At 44.5% G+C, this 13942-nt stretch overlaps 1 pseudogene; it reads right to left on the reverse strand.

Moving 5' to 3' along the window:
* Positions 1 to 6050: 6050 nt before the first annotated feature.
* LOC115330831 lies at positions 6051 to 8825 on the reverse strand (annotated as a pseudogene).
* Positions 8826 to 13942: the final 5117 nt, after the last annotated feature.

The following is a 13942-nucleotide window of genomic DNA, read 5'->3' on the forward strand; positions in this document are numbered from 1 at the left end:
ACGTTTTTGGAACCTCGTTGACAAGCGAATGGTTTAATACGCTCGCTTCTCCCTGAATATAGGAACCTGAATTTGTTGTTTTTAACCGGATTAATTTAGCGTATCATTTTAAGATATGCAGTATATTTATGTGAGAAGTTTTTATGTGGCGAAAGGAGTGTTAACCGATTTTTTGGTGGTTCATGGCAAAACCTGCTGAGCAGCTATGAGTTTCACCTTCAACCCAGCAAGGAAGCGTTGATTGGAAGTCTAAGAAAGGCAGTAAGGATGAAAATATATAACAAGGAGACAGAAGTTAATTTCTTAATTGTACGGGCCTGCAGCTTTGTGCTGGGGGGGGGGGGGGGGGGAGAGAGAGAGAGAGAGAAAGAGAGAGCTGTGGTGACATCTACCGCCTTTTCCGACCGGAATAAAGTCATCGCACGCCGTGGGAACTGGGAAAGGCATAAAAAATATTGCATGCAATGAGCATACAGAGATTTAGAGGGGACGCTGCAGTATTGATCTACCTCCTGATTAAGTTCAACTGAACTATATTGCGACTTCTCACTTTATAGCAGAAGATATCTGCTCCCTGAGTAAATTTTAAAAGATGCAGTAAACAAAAATACTCCTTAAACACTTTTTTTGGGGGGGGGGGGAGAGGGGGGGAGGGAACTTGCGATAGAACTTTCTAAACTTTGGTGGGATTTATCAGTTTTTAGCGGACTACTTTTAGTGCAATACTAGTGCTAAAATCTTTTTTCCGGCATGGGTTTTGTCACTGCCCTTACCACTTTGACATTCTGCATTGTAGTCTCTGTTCACCTTTGGAAGTTTTGTTGTTAAAACATTAATACTATACAAAAGCCTCGTGCTCCATATATAATTTATTTTGAAAATGGGGGATCTGTAAGACTGCGGCTCTGTAAAGTTCCCACTGGAGAAAAAAGACAACGGCTCGCCGACAGGTACGGTGTCTTGTTAGCCGCTTCTTACGCTTGATAGTCATCAACATGCGACAAAAATAGGACATGTCGTTAAAGAAGCGATGCTGGTAGCCTGGTGAGGTAACTAAAATGCTGATTCTTTTGTGTTACCAAGCTAACTGGACTAGACCATTAGACATGTTAACCTACCCGGGAGAACTCTGTATCAAGATGCGCCAATTCTCATAATCAGAGTTCCCCCTCCTTCAAGCCACTCCGCCCCCCCCCCCCCCTTACGTCTCTATGGCATAGATTATTTATGGAACTGTTACGATCTCCTCTCCTATACATTATTTCCGCATATTGGTTACGACACAGTTTACATAGCAACGAATCTTAAATTCTGATTTTCTATTTGAGATATTTCAGGTATAGGTTTATCGCAATAACAAAGATGCGATATCAAAGGCAGAGCTTTCTTTTAGAAGATTTTTGCCGCTTTGACGTTCCATTATTTGTGCTTATTTATTTTTACCACGATACTATATAAACTTTATTATTGAGAGCGTTTCGCGTTAATGCGTTGTCTAAACGACACTCATACTGACATCAAGTGTGCCTCTGGCTCTCACACAAAACCTAGTAGGCTAAGGAAACTGATATCGACTTACCTCATGCATGTGTGCTGCTTGTTCATTCGTTCATTACCTCGTTCGTTTACGTTATATTCCTACCACGCTGCCGTGTTTGCTAGAGCGCCCACCCACCAAAGGGCGCATGCAAGTGCACCACCTTCAGTTGAGGATTGTTACCTGCTATGCTTAACCTAGACCGTAGCCTTAACGCTGATCGTACAGAAAGCGGGCACTAGCACGCGCCCATGAAAGGGCAGAAATGAATGGCGCGGTGATACTCTAAGCCGAGACCCGGCAAACTTAGGTGGGCGAGATATGCAGACAGAGGTGAGCACAATAGGATTGCAGCTGGTGGGAAAGATTTAAAAGAAACCTTTTGAGAATGGATGTTTTGTTAAAAGGCTTAGTTTCTACGCGATTCTCAATATAGTTATCAATCATTCTAAAAAGAGCTTTTGGTAGGTTCTATCTTGAGAGTGCGTATGGCACATGCTGTCCTCGCTTGCCAAAGCAAAACGAATGTGCGTGCTGGGCTTTGGAGATTGCACGCTGAGATTTTGCTTGGAACGGCTTATAGCCAATGGCAGGATAAGAACGGAAAGGCGCCCCTCTCGGACGCCCGACCTTCTGCACGCGCTGGTATTTCGTCGTGCTTTGGATGCGCGTGGAAGCTCGAAGCTCGCGAGACGCCGTTTTTGAAGGAAAGAAGCTTGAACGGGGGGTGGGACAACTGAAGGACATTCCTGTCTTAGTGACTACAATCTCTTGGCAAATATTAGGCTCTCAATCCTGAACCTCCTAAGGTTCATTTCAACAAAGACACAGATGTGAGCATAGTCGTAAGATGTTGCATTTAAGTCGTAATATGACACTTACCCTTCACTGTAGTGGGGCACAAAAACATATATCAGGAGTATTCACTGGGAGCCATATTTGTGGGTGCTGTCTAGAGCGCATGCTCAGAGCGAGCCCCCATTAATAGGCTGCTAAGGCCGGCCATTTTGACGGTGTGGAATGCACGTTGCAAAAAAACCCTGGAAGCTAGCCATCAGCACGCGCTCAGCGGTCGCACACACAGCTATGATCGCCAGTGAATACCTCCTATAGTTATGTTCAGCAGTCATACATAATATATGGCCAATGTAACATGTTCACTAAGAATATTTAATGCATATAACTTGTCGCGTAAGCGGAAAGCGGTTGTGACGAATTTGTAAAAGGTGTATCACCTCCTGTTCTACCAGGCATCTCCTATGATTGCTCTTTTCATATATTAGAGCATCTTGATGCATGCTGTTAGATTCACGTTAGTGAACCGTTACAGAGATAATTTGCATGGGATAATTGTTCGGCGATGCTGCAAATGTGGTTCCCGTTTTGAATTAGAACGTACGTTTTACGTGTGGTTTGTCGTTTTAGGATTAGGATGCAACATTGCTGACAAGTCTATCGAGATCCTCGATTGGTGAAGCCTGCATGGGCGATCCGCTCTCTCATTCAGCCGCATTCGCAATGGAAATTATAGCATTTTGAAATGATGCGAAAGAAGAATGCAACCATCTAATACTTGCTCACATGAGCGTAGTAATAATACCTGATCAGTACACACCTAAAAATTAAGACTGAAGACATTATCCTACCTTGAAACGCCATATCGCCCGATGCGATAAGCGGGCCTAGGAAAAAGAGATAAAAGACCATTGGCGGGTAGATCTCCTAAAATTTACATAAACTGGCGAAAAAGAAATGTGATAACCGAATAAAGCATTTTAAAATCACGGTACAGAGGTTCTCAAACACGGGTAATTTTTCTGTATTTATGTCTTCGTGCCCTTTCTGTCACCACAAGCCTCCAAAGCAACCCGGCAGCGTGTATCACTTCTGTGTTTCGGACTGTGTTGATTGCCATACGCGACTTTTGGTGGACCGTGCTCTGTGGATTAGCACTCGAGATTAACGAAGGTCGGAGTTTCTAATGTTCGGGTTCTCGCGGTCGTAGTTTTAATCTCAGTGCGGAAGAATTAGTGGTCAAGGTTTCCCAGCCTATGTTTGTTTTCTTTCATTGGCTTCTGAGCTTGTTTCTTATTTAACTGGGCGTTGATATTATAGGAATAGCATACAGCTAAATTGTCACCTGTTTTTTATTCTTTTTTTTCGAAAGTTTTATACGATAAGATTATCTGCCTTATTGATTTCAAGAGTGGTTCTGCAGACTTATGCAAAAACGTTATCAAGGTAAATTAGTTCAGGCTTGGTCTGCAGGATTGCTCAATTATAAAGTGCTCAGTGGTTGTTTTATTGTCTATATCTTGGCTTATGTGTCTATCCCTTTCCCATAAAAACTATAAAAACCAAAAGTTTGTCAACAGATAAAAACGTAATGTTATCTAAAAATCGTTGTTTATCGGATCGTTCTACAGTGTAGTTACTTGAACAAATAAAGGAACTTGATCATTATCAGTGTCCTAGGTTGTCCACCTTGCTGTAAGTCGTTCTTCCCGGTGGCTGTTTACTCACCTAGGGGATGGTACTTCACATGCTACAATTCCACATGCTAAATCGCACATACCAATTACTGAAATCAACAAACACACGCATGACTAAATACATTTTTTTTTGCCATGGAGCTTAACACTTCTTATGGACGCACTCAGTGGTTCTTTACATTGGAGAGAAAATCGAAAAGTGACGCTTCCTGGCGTCCAGAACAAGAACTAGAAGCTATGAGCAAAGCCGAACCTCTGCAGCTTGCATTCGCAGCCATGAAAGACAACGGGATAAGGCTTGTCCAAAAAGATAATTTCTCTCTAAAAGCGTTTTAGGGAATGTAATGTACCGACACTTTTCGTTAAATGCTACAAAAAGAATTTACTTAGAAGCAGAAGTAAATTTTTGTGAAGTAGCAAGCGAGCGCATCATGCTAGACCATACCCTCCTATATGCTGACGAAGCCTGGCGGATCGCCACGGGAGGCGGCCGCCGAATTGAAAAAGGTGGAGCGGCAGACAACAGTTGAGAGGAGAGCCGCGTGACTGCCGTCCCGCTGAGGCAAGACGCCGAAACACACTTCTCCCGAGCGAAGAAGTGTGTTTCGGATACTCGTCGCTACAACAGATGTGCGCTGACGTCCAGGTTGCCCGAAAATGGCTCTTTGATGCTCTGTGCCACCAGGTCCTCGCGCTCCAAATCTGCGACCGGGCACTCTATGGCTCCGTCGTAGAACTGCCAGGCTTTATGAGTACAGAAGAGGCTATGGCTAGACGGACCCAACTGACGCCGACGTTACTGGATCGGAGAAGTTGACAAGCTCTGAGAAAAAAGTGACGCGCTGCCATTCACTGCCGCGTAGCGGCGCTTGTGTCCAAGCCCGCCCGACCGCGTAAAAGCAAACCCTATCCCGTACCATAGAGTTATTATAATGTACGCTAGAGGTTCGACTGGCGCTAGTGTCTATGCGACTTCCGTAACGCAAATTGAAGCAGACAGCAACCAGTCTACTTTTGCGGTGTTCCTGTGCATTCCTATGGGAAAACGCGCATGCATTTTGTCTCTTCGCCGGAAAATATCATAGAACACTTTTTTTATTTGGGTCGTACCGAATAGTATGTACCTTAATTAACATTGCAAAAGTGCAATTGCTTTAGTTAGCGCATTTTTCTGACCAGTGACGGATGTTTAACTTTACTATATTTCAGACCCATGCCTATGCCCCACAGCGTTTGTTCAAAGGCATTGACGCATCTAAACAAAAAAAAATAGTCGAATGGAACGTCGAGTGTGTTCAAGGTTCGCCAACATCGAGAGTCTCCAAAGTGTGGGATTGCTATTGTTGTTAGAGACGAAGTAAACAGCCAAGACCGGACTGCGAGCCTGGAAGCATGTCCCGAGGAACCGAGGAACTTTGAAGTCAAACACGGCCGGAGGCGACGAAGGTCAGTCAATTAGCGAAAGGATTGGCGACTCATATTTGCATCTCTATTTGATATCCTGGGCGTCGTGCTAATTAAGCGACATAATCTTCGATGCGAGCGGTTTACTGCCTTGATATGCGTACACGACACTTAAGAAACGGCGTACATGGGCTAGTAAATGCCTTTTTTTTTTCTTTGTAATCGTGAACAAATTTTCATGTGAAATGACTTGTACCTAGACGTAAAACAGTGTGCGATTTGTGATAACGTTTAATGGCACTCTGCGCAAAGAAGAAACAGTGATGCACAATAACACCCCGGCAAAAGACAACAGGAGAAACAAATTTGAGCATATAGGCACATTTTGGCATATTAGATACGTTCAAACGTATAACATAAATAACGATCGATGAAAGAAATAAGACTTGCGAGATATACAGCTCATAAATATTGCATAGAAATTGTTGTTTCACAAATATAATTACATCCACCAACAAGTTGTAGTACTAAATGAATCAAACAACAAAGCAAGGGAAAAATGCGAACAAGCTGACAAAAAAGAAAAAAAAAAGAAGGCATGGTTTCCGGATGCCGCATTACTGGTGGCAAAAGAGGACTCGTTTGGTCAAGGTATGCCGCACATATGCCCCACGGGATCTTTCAGTAATGGTGCGGGCCAGGTGTCGCAACCGCAGTGCGACATATTTTTTAATGACTGCCTTGGCAAGTGAAACTGCGTGCATTGGCTCATCTTTGACATGCACCTGGTTCTTAAAGCTCTCTGCATGTTTGTCATAAAATGCCCTATATGGTAGAACAGTCAGGACAGTTGCATTCATTTTTGCTGCTCCATCTTCAGTGGCTATCCCGAAGATTTTTTTCGGTTTCCTGCAGGAGCAGGCAAACGAGCTTGGAGGGGTACACAAGCCCGCCATTGTCCCTGATGCTAATGAAGACTCCTGTCACGCTATCATTCAGGAGCATGCTCACACAGGATGGGCAGCTCAGCGTCTTGGTGACCTGGCGGCTGACGAAGCCCCCAATGTACTTCACAAATTAAGAGGTGAACTCTGACAGGGTATCCTCGCCCAACCCATACACCACGGCCAGATCGTCACCCTTTTGGTCGTCCTTGGCATCAAGAGCAGGGTTGATTGTACCCTGGCTGACCGTCAGGCTTTCCCCTTCGAGGTCAGTAGCCACGTTGGCGGAGTTGGGGGCTTCAACACCAGCATACCAGCAGCTTCCTGTAGGACTGCCGGAACTGGGCAGCTGATGGGTTATTGTTCCAGCCGCCCCTTTGCCGCACACAGCTGAAGAACATCTCCAGGTGGTCCTGGCTTGCCCGGTAGGAGCACATGCAGATAGCTAAAAAAGGAAGACATGAGAGAAGACAATTTGTTTAGAAACATGAATCGTGTAGTCAATAATAATAATAATAATTTTATTTGCACAGATTGCGATACCCACTCGGCAGCGTGCAAGGCTAGGCAGAAAAGTTGAGACCCTTACGCAGGTGCGCCTGCTAGCCCGCCGCCAAGTGGAAAAAGGGACACGGGAGAGGAAAATAATTACAAACACTCAAAACAAAAATTCTGTTGCAGGTTAAGAAAAGTATAACAAGCCCTTTCCAGGAAAGCCTGCCACTTTTTTCACCTTAGCAAAATAATGTTGGAGGAGAAGGTGAGGGGAGAAGAGAAAATCGCAGTGAGCGCAGAGCTTCTGGAATGGAATTTTCCTGCTTTTCTTAACCTACAGCAGACTATAAATATGATAGAGTATAGTTCCGTTCTACACTTGCACTAACCTGACTTCACCGCCGGTGAGCAGTTTAGTTGCAAGGCTTTCCACGCTCTTCAGGGTGAAGGCAAACGCAATGACAGACATGCGCCTTCCGTCCGTCACTGCGGGTTGGCCGCCGGGTAGCTCCAGCTGCATGAGGTTCTGACCGACTCGCTCCATCGTCAGGCTCCTCTCCTGGATGTTGGCCTGGTTGAAGGGACGCTTGTAGGTGCGGGCCACAGGACTTCGTGAGTTTAGTAGGTCAAAACACCTGGATAACATGCAAAACCATTGTTTTCTGCAGTTAACACATGGAACATTAAATTCAGCCTCACTATAGCATAAACACCAATAATGAGCTTCAGATCTTACCTATCAATGTCCTGGATGAACTTACATGTTCCCTCACAGTTGCTAAACTCTGGGAGCCCAAGCTGTTTCGCAAACAGAAGGGCTTTGGCGACGGAACTGCTCAGGGTTTGAGCAGCCAGCTTGACCTTCATCTTCTGTCGGCAGAAGTCGATGTGGGCTTGTGTGAGTTTGTTGGCAGCACGAAGGCCTTCAGACATTTGCAGCTTGTGCAACTGCTCAATGAAGTGCCACTGGATCTGCTGCAAATTAATAACCATTGGAAGAATATAATTATATCAATTGAAGTTCTTATCTGGTAACATTAGCATGAAGGTGTAGGGGCACATTTGGAGTAGGTGCCCACATGTCAAGTGCTCTGGTCTCTTGTAATCTTCAGAAATATGTCTTCTATATCATTTAGTAAACTAATGCAATGCTTGCAAAAAGATTATTTTTCCAGGTTTGTTGTTTGAGGTTTTACCACATTTGAAGTGGCTAGCACACAGAGCATGTGGATTCTGACTCCTAGCATACCTCTAAGCATTTTAGAAATTTGAAAATGGCCTACTGCACAAGTGCTGAACTGTTTGAATTTAGTATTGCTACCTATAATCTGTTCTGATGTGCCACTAATTATTTTTGAACTAGTTCAGCTTGTCAGAACAGGGCATTGGTACTTCTTAGTTGCTGCTTGGTTGTTTCAGATTACTTTTTCTTTGACTGTACATTAAGTTTACTTTTTTTACATTATGACGTCAGGCTCAAAGAGTCTGCACAGTTGATATTAGTGTATTGGTTGGCTCACATTAAGAACTGCATGGAATAGACACACAAGCAATAAAGAATGATTAATTTGTCCTTGTTTTACTCCGTATTTTACGATAGTTGCTTTACAACTGAATTTCGAACCTCAAGATTGGAACATAAGGAATGAAGTCCCAAACTACACTTCGTTTAGTGGCTGTGTGTTTTTTTGCAGTTTTCGGGGTTCATAGTCGGTCTTTTTTTCTGATGTAGTGATACTTGTACATTTTAAAAAGCCATTAGGTACTATTTACCGCATAGTCTGCTGACTTTAGCACCTTCTTGTCTTCCAGCAGGTTACGGAGAAGCTTGAGGGCATGCCAGGCATCGAAAATGAAATGCACCTCCTCGGTGGGTCGAGTCGGGTGCTTGAAAGTTGTCTTCGTGTCTTCATAGCTGATTTCATGAACATGGCAGCCCAGCAGCTTTGCCATGGCGACGTTTGCACCCAGTCATCGCACACCACGGCCTTGACGTGGAGACCGCACTCTTTAAGGGCGACGATGCTGTCTTCAAGTAGACTCTTAAGGAACAACCCTGACACTCTATTTGCCAGGAAATAGTCAAACATCATCTTCCAGGGTGAAGCAAGACCTACGACCATGAAAACCAAGGCCTCTGTTGCCATGGGCACTTCGTCAGTCTCGCCCGGGCCACGTCCTTGGCCGAAATCCGAAATCCACGTCCCCAATGAACCTACCCTTTGGGACATCCAAGCTTACTTCTTTTTTTATGGGCATCCCGTCCAGCATCACAACACACAGCTTCTCCCGTTCACAAGAGTTTGCATGTCGTCGCTCCAGCTCTCCTACTGCTTCTTTGGTGAATCCACGCCACCCTCCAACAACTTTCGACCAACACCTGAGGGAGCTCACAGAAGGTAGGGGCAAAAGTGTGCTAACGTAGGCATAGGCTTGGGGTAAGTAGTAGTGCAGGGTGGCTGCAAACTGCTTGGTTCTTTTGCCGTACCTTCTGCCGGTCATCTTCCTGCTGGCGTTTTTGTTTTTTTTTCAAAGCCCTTCAGAAGTTTCTGCGGGATGTCTCCAAATGCTTCCATCCTTAGTTCGAGCTCATCTGTCAGTGCATGCTCCTCCTTAAGACATTCCAAAAGAGATTGGAGATTTCGAACTTTTTGTTTGTTTCTTTGCAGGGTCCGTTGCATTGTGTGAATTTTTTCTTTTGCCGAATCTGTTGTCTTGTTTATACGACGTCGTTTACTTTTCAGAGACTCTCCATCGGAGTAGGTGTGGTCACTGGAGCATGGTTTTGGCGCTGCATTTGGCGCTGCGTCATCGGTGATCCGTGGTGCTGGACGCTTCCTTGGTGCCTATAAGAAAGAGACCAGTAGGTGTACATTCACGCATACACACTTTGTTCTGGTGTATATGATCTAAGGACTGGAAATAAAAGACATTACAAACTCCTCTGCTGCTATACATTATTTTTGCATTTACCACAAAAACGCATGAACCTCAAATTTTACAAAAAAAGCATGCATCATATTTACTGCTGAATTCAACCTACTTGGAGTTCAGTATATATGTACCTACGTTGACAGAACCAACGGTGGGTGCTGCATATTCCTTGAGTCTTGCTTTTACATACAACCCATCCTTAAAGCACTGGAGCTTGAATGCCGTGAGCAAAGGACATGATGTGCAGCAAGAGTAAAGTTGTCCGGACAAACTTTTAACCACTTCTGCAGAAGGTTGTCATTTTTTTAGGGAAGCTGGAATATGAAACGAAGTGCTCCAATACAGGCCATTTATGTACAAGCGGTCGCGCGCTCTTATTTGATTTGTAGTGCTATGTAGTAATTAAATAAATGTGTGATTGCTACTTACGTGTGAAATGATAATCCTGAGGTTTTTTCCTCGCGGTTCTTGCAATCCAGCGCTGCGCACAACCTCGGCATTCCCGTATTTTAGCGACGTGAAGCGCTTGCGCCTCGATCAAATTTAACCGCGCGAGCGGGAAAGCAGAAAGCAGACGACGTATCAGACCTCATGTAATTTTTATTTGATCTGTTCTCCTTGGAAAAGTGTGCAATCAGTAAAAGAAACAAAAAAAGCAAAACAGAAAACGTATGTGGGCTAACAGACGGTATTATTATTATTATTATTTCATAAGTTGCGGCCGCCTTTGACCACCCCCACCGTACCGCGCACCGGTAGCCACTGTGCCGGTAGCCACCGGACCACCAGGTAAGGTGTACAGTGTGGGTGCCTCCCGGTATTTTTTAATGTTTTGAACTATATCAACATATATTGAACGATGCAACAAGACGATCTTCGTATTCATGCATTCAAAGAAGACAAAAACTACTTCATTCGCAAAGTTGATGCGAGCCATTGGAGCTGTTTCCGTTATTTGTCGTCTGCTCTTCTGACTATAGAGTTATTATAATGCTTCTGACGTGACACATTAGCGTCGCTTTCACCTGGGGGGCTGAGAGCAGTTTATTTAATTGTATGCGATTTTTGGTTGCGTATTTTATGGGTAAATACCACGGTAAATACGCAGGCTGCGGCAACGATCTCAAACATAATCGCGTAGTATACACGTATATTTAGCTACTTTAGCGCTCTGCTTTATGCCATGAAATCGACAGAAAAAACTTCTGTAAATGACATTTATCTGTATATGTGATAGAGAAATATTATAAACTATTTATCAGGTTTGGTGTTTTCTTAATATTCTCTCATATAATTGAGCGCAGAGAGAAAATGCGTGCGCTTTTTTCCATAGAAATACATTACCGGAAGTCAGTTTTAGACTGGTTGCTGTCTGCATCAATTTGCGTCAGCACACTAGCGCCACTTGAACCTCTAGCGTACATTATAATAACTCTATGTCCTGTACAGCACCTGCCCACGCCCCCTTGTCACGTGACATGACGTCACTTCCGCCAAAGCAATTTGTCATGTCACGTGACCTGACGTCACTTCCGCTCCAAAACGAAACCAGTTGTTTTATTGGTTTGCGAATTGTCACGTGACATGACGTCACTCGCGCCGCTGTGGTAAGATAAACATGGCGCCCGCCGCCGCCCTGAAACACGAAGCCTACGCCGTCGATCATCGGTGCAGTCGCGGCGGAAGCCAGAAACGCTTGAGACGGGAAGCCTACGCGATCGACGCAGCCACGGCTGAGACGCTGTGAACGCGGTGGCGCGAGGGACTCAACACTTGGTGACGCAACTACGCGACAACCACACCCTGCGACGTCTCGCATCGCGCTTCTGCAGGAGTGCGTAAAAGGCGCAAGTACTTCTCTTAGCGTCTTCAACTCGTCGCTTGATAAGAGCGAAGCAAGGATACTACCAACGTCTACCGTTGGTTTCCGAAGTCAAGCCTTCTCTCGATGTCGCCGCTGGTGTAGACTTTGTTCTTTCTGAGCAGGTTCGTCGCCGACGCAGCGGATGTGAACCATGTCATGCATGAACGCTCTTTGCCTTTTTTGGATACGAAAATATGCTCTGTCGTCACGAACGCTTACGCTGACCCACAAGCTGAATTTGAAGTATTGCCAGCATTTTTGTTTTGCCTGTACGTTGCCATCGCATCACCGTTACTCGCGGCGACGCAGATCTTCGTGCTTGCCTTCTAGCGGTGCCGCGGCTCTCCCGACTCAAAATAAAAAGCTGCTCGACGCTCGAACCGCGAATTGGGGAAGTGGTAAAGAGAATAGCTTAGTACCGTCAGAAACACTCGTATGACGATAGGCATGCTCAGTGAAACTATGAAGAGAACAAAAAAGAGTGCATACTTTGAACTCGATAAGTTTTTATTTCACCACATTAAATATATCGTTGCTATGCATTCTTGGTTTCAAAGAATGCTATTTCCTCAGTCTCTTCGAAACAACCAAGGCCTTTATATGATGCACATACATGCATGATACACCTCAAGTACCATTTATTAAAAATTAGGTGTGACTGGTATGTTATAGTTTAAAAAAATGTTCATGCACATGTCCACTCACTTATAAAATCTTAAGATTCACAACCTTTCTGAAAAATTAACTTCTTGTAACCTTTTTTTTTCATTCTACAAGCATAAAACTTCAGTTTCACAAACCTCTACGTCAGACAATCAAGGGGCGAGATAAATTATTTTCAGAAACCTAACGGGCCGAGTGCGAAATTTTGCTTCTTTTATGCGGGCGCATTTTCACGTATAATGGGGACGACAAGAAAAAGCCCTAAATCACAACTGACATTTAACACTTCCTAAGGAGAAATAGAATAAAGACGTTCAAGGTGTTATCAAAATGCAAAAAAAAAAAAGATAAACAATTCTACAAAAGCATACGTTATATATATAGTGAGTCAAATTTAAACCTGAAAGTGAAAATTACTGAGGGTACTTAGTTTTGCAGCAAAGCTGTTAAGGGCTGGGCTCCCCAGGGTAGTCTCCGGTACCAAACATATGTCGACACAACACTCTGCTTGCCGCCGTTGCTCATAGATCGCGACAACCTTTCGAACCTTTCCACTCAGGTTTGCCGACTTGCGGACGGCCATTACTTCAGTTCTAACATAGTACAGCTTCGCTGGTCTTCCTTCTTCACCAAAGTAAAAAGGCTCAAAGTAATGCATTCCCAAAACTAAAGAAAGAAATACCCAAATTTATATTTCTGAAAAAGAAAAAGAAAAAGCCACGAAAACACACAAAAAAAGAGATTCTAATAAAATATGAAAAGGTGAAGTTTAGGAAGAGTATAAATTTAAAGGGCAGAGGAGGTCGCAGTTCTTCATGGCATGATATTGAGGTAATCGAGTTCTATGTTAGTCATGGTTATTGATGGCGCGCTGACGCAGGTTTCTCCACTGGACAAAATAATTTGGGACTTGTACAGCTGTGGAGCCCCCTTAGTCCTGAAACGTTTTCAGATTTGGTTGTTGCTAAACGTTACGGAGCGCTTGCAATCTTGTACATGTATGGCTGGGTGTTCCGCTGGCGACGACTTCAGAGATAGGGCGTGTTCTCTATGGCGGTCGTTGACACATCGTCCTGCTTGGCCCACATACACTTTCCCGCAGGTAAACGGTGTCTCGTTCACCACTCCACTCTGGCACTCCACGTATTTCTTTTGATGTTTGACGTTACACTCGACTTGGTGTGTCTGGTGTTCCCTAATCCTTGGACAAAACCACTTTACTTTGTCCGGTGACGAAAGTACACCTTGTGGGTTTCTTTACGGAGGTCCACTACTAATAATCTTCCGTCCCGGTGGGTATGCGCTCCGCCCGTCACCAGGGAGTTACACACTGCAACGAGAAGACAGCGAATGGGTTTACTGTACCTTTCGGTTGCCGGTCGTCGAGAGCCGGTAGTCCGGGCCCGCCGACTCTTGTTGTCGCCCGTCGATCAGAGCTCACAGTCGGGGTCCATGTACAGGCCTGCAGATCGCCTTTCCCACGCCAGCGCTGCGTACGTTACACTCGACTTGGTGTGTCTGGTATTCCTTAATCCTTGGACAAAACCACTTTACTTTGTCCGGTGCAGAAAGTACACCTTTAACTTGATACCTCGATGCGATCTTCTTT

Source organism: Ixodes scapularis, unplaced genomic scaffold, assembly GCF_016920785.2.
Source record: "Ixodes scapularis isolate PalLabHiFi unplaced genomic scaffold, ASM1692078v2 PGA_scaffold1__304_contigs__length_218370807, whole genome shotgun sequence".
NCBI classification, from domain to species: Eukaryota; Metazoa; Arthropoda; class Arachnida; order Ixodida; family Ixodidae; genus Ixodes; species Ixodes scapularis.